A 3,279-nucleotide genomic window follows, 5' to 3' on the forward strand; every position below is an offset into this window, starting at 1 on the left:
GTGGGTGTTACATCTTTTGTAGTTGCCAGTGTGGAGGAACTCTCTGAATTAAGAAGTAGCGTCTCTGGTCGTGCCACTCGCCAAAAGCCCTTGGGAGGAGCCCAGTGCCTGGGAGAAGACGTCATTGACTTTGTTGAAATGTCCCCTTGAGGTTCACCAGCACCACCCACTGCAATGTTCTCCAGGCTAGACCCTTCACAAAGCCCACGGGATATTTTTGGCACACCTTGACTTGACTTGTCTTTCCCACTTTTGCCGCAAGTCTCCTTTTCTCCTTGCATCCCAGAATTGGGTTCCAGTACTTCTTCATCACCAGTGCTTGACTTATTGCTCTGCTCAGAGTATTCTGTTTGACAAGGAGACAGCACTTCATCGTCTTGGGTTTTCTTCACTGACTCTTCTGTGGAATGTAACAGATCATCTCTCTCCACCTCCTTTAACTTTCTCTGGGACACTGCTTTGACTTTGGATTGCAGGGCAGAAACTGCTGAACCGGCAGGAGGGGAGCAGGAGGGGAAAGATGCCTTGGATTTCAGTAGGTCAGTGGAGGTACCACTTTGAGGGTCATCTGGTAGCTCTGCAACACTCATTAGTGGTTGTGTCCCAGAGAGATCTTCTGTGTCCTCCTCCATTTGGCAGTTAAGGGATACTTCAAAGAGAAAAATGCCAGACACACAAATTTAAAAAAGATAAAGCAGAATGTTTTGCAGAGCCGCTGTTCGGGGATTCCATGTTAGTAGATTAAATATTCTAGAATCCCTCTTACGCACAACATACTATGAGTTTGAGTTTGCATTAGATTACCCACATCAAGCAGTCTAAAATGATTCCATGACAAGGTTCTAAAAGATGACAAAATCGCAATGGATGCATAGCGAATTCATGGGTACAGACTTATCGGTTCTTAATAGATAAGTGATCTGTTTTATGAATTGTAACTATACATTGCCAGATCTCCGGAATGTATTTATAAATGAAGATATAAGAAGTAGGACATTTCTGCATTGGCTTAGGTAAACCACGATACAGATAAATATACAGGTAAATAAGATTTATTAAACATTGTTTATTTGTAGTAATACAAACTTGATGGAGAATAATAAAAATCAATATATTTATTATTATTTAATATTATACATGTAATATTAGATAACATTATATAATATTGTATAACATCTTACCTTAATCCTTTCACTGATGGTCCATTTGAGTCTGTTACAGTTCACAGGTTCAGTTGAATGAATCACAAAACATGCAGAATCATCCTCGCCTCTCCTTTAATACTTGAATGGCCAAAAACAAGAACAAATGTCACCAGCTGAGATGAGGAATTACTCCCATGATGCTCCTCTTCGTTCAGCTGTCACCAGCACCTATCACTGCGCATCCGCTGGTGGTAGATTCCATCTCTAACCTATGAGCGCTCACTCAATATTCATGATTGGTCTGTTAATCCCCGCAGAAATCAGACGGATTAGACAAAAATGGAAAATAAATGCGTACTTTAATTCCTTTGATGTCAACTGTAGCATTTCATTGCATAAGTTGGTACAATTCACAGAAACAGTATTTAAAAAGTGCTCTCAGTAGGTCACGTGTGACAGAACAAGTATATTGAGAGATGCTATTGATTGCAGCTGTACAAAAAGATAATCTAACTGAACCTTGAAAACTTGCAGTGTTGAAAAATATAACAACAAAAATAATATGTACTAGAGGATTGTTTTATGATCATAATATTCTTGAGGATCTATTTCATTTTTATGTACAACACACAGACACACAACTCACTTATGAAGGCATATACACCCCTTCTTACCCCATTCATACTACATAAGTATCAAGAATCTATTGATATATAGCATTCTGTGAACCGAACATATTTTAATCACAGAAGATTATAGACATTTTTTTTAAAGAAGACTAGAACTTATTATAATGTAATCATGCACGTAAAGGGGAAGCTGTGCTGCATAATACTTAAAGCTGAAGTGTGTATTTTTTTCTGATAAACTATTTCCTCCTCTCTCAGCTAATGACATTTGAGAGAAGGAAAATGTGTTACAACTGTATCCTGTTACGTCTGAACTGAACCCATGTGAAAAAGTGTGGAAAGTGAAACTATGATGATTTAAAAACAACAAAAAAATCAAAATAAAACAAAAACAAACAAAAAAACAATGAAGAATTTCACTGGTGTGGATTTCACTGGAATCTTTATAGTATGTTTTGTTACTGTATTCATTTGGAAGCCCATTTATGCCACACAAGGGGATAAATGCATGCTTTGATAAATCATAAATATAAAAAGAAATGACGACAATAAAAAGTAAAACAAATATATGATTTTTATGCCAATTTTAACTTTTTATGTCAGAATCTTTTACTGTCATCACACATAGTTTTTGTCATAATTATGACTTAGTCTTTATCAATTAGATATATTCATATTATATAATATTTTATGTCCTAATTAGGACTGTAAAAATTGACTTTTACTTCTTTTTTTATATATAAAAAAAGCCATTAGAAAGTCATAATTAAGTTAACAAAAGACATAAAAATACATAAATGTTATTTTGACATTTCATGTTGTAATTTCATAATTGTGAACACTATGTCATAATTTCGAGTTCTTATGTCATAATTTCCATTTTTCATCTCATAAATGACTTCGTAGGCTATGCCGCAATTTCATCTTTCTTTTATCATAATTATGACTTAGTATGCCGTGATTTCATCTATTTATGTGATCATTTTGTACTCTATCATAATTTCAACTTTCATCTCATAATGACTAATTTATGTCATAATTTCTCTTTTATGTCATAATTATGACTTGGTAGCCATGTTAGAAATAGAATTTCGACTTTTCATTATACCTATACTTTTTTTTTTTTACTGATTTTTATGTCAAAAAAACTTTTTATCTGATAAATATGACTTAGTATCTCGTAATCTCGTCATTTGTCACAAATTCATCTTTTTATGGCATAATTTTGACTTATTTCTCATAAATATGCCTTTTATGTCGTAATTATGACGTAGTTTGTCATAATTGTGAATTTCTTATAATTATTACTTTTATGTAATGATTATGTTTTTATGCCATAATTACGATTTACCAATACATGGTTTTATTTTGTGTTTGTGGCGAAAATGGTTTCGTGTCAGTTCACAATGAGCTCGATGCAGCGCGCTGCTCAACCAGAAGGGGCGCCCCGGCACGCACCAGTTTCTTCTCTTTCTCGTTGAACTCGAGCGCTGCCTCTGGCGGTA

This window comes from Chanodichthys erythropterus, chromosome 16 (assembly GCF_024489055.1).
Source record: "Chanodichthys erythropterus isolate Z2021 chromosome 16, ASM2448905v1, whole genome shotgun sequence".
In the NCBI taxonomy this organism is placed as follows: Eukaryota; Metazoa; Chordata; class Actinopteri; order Cypriniformes; family Xenocyprididae; genus Chanodichthys; species Chanodichthys erythropterus.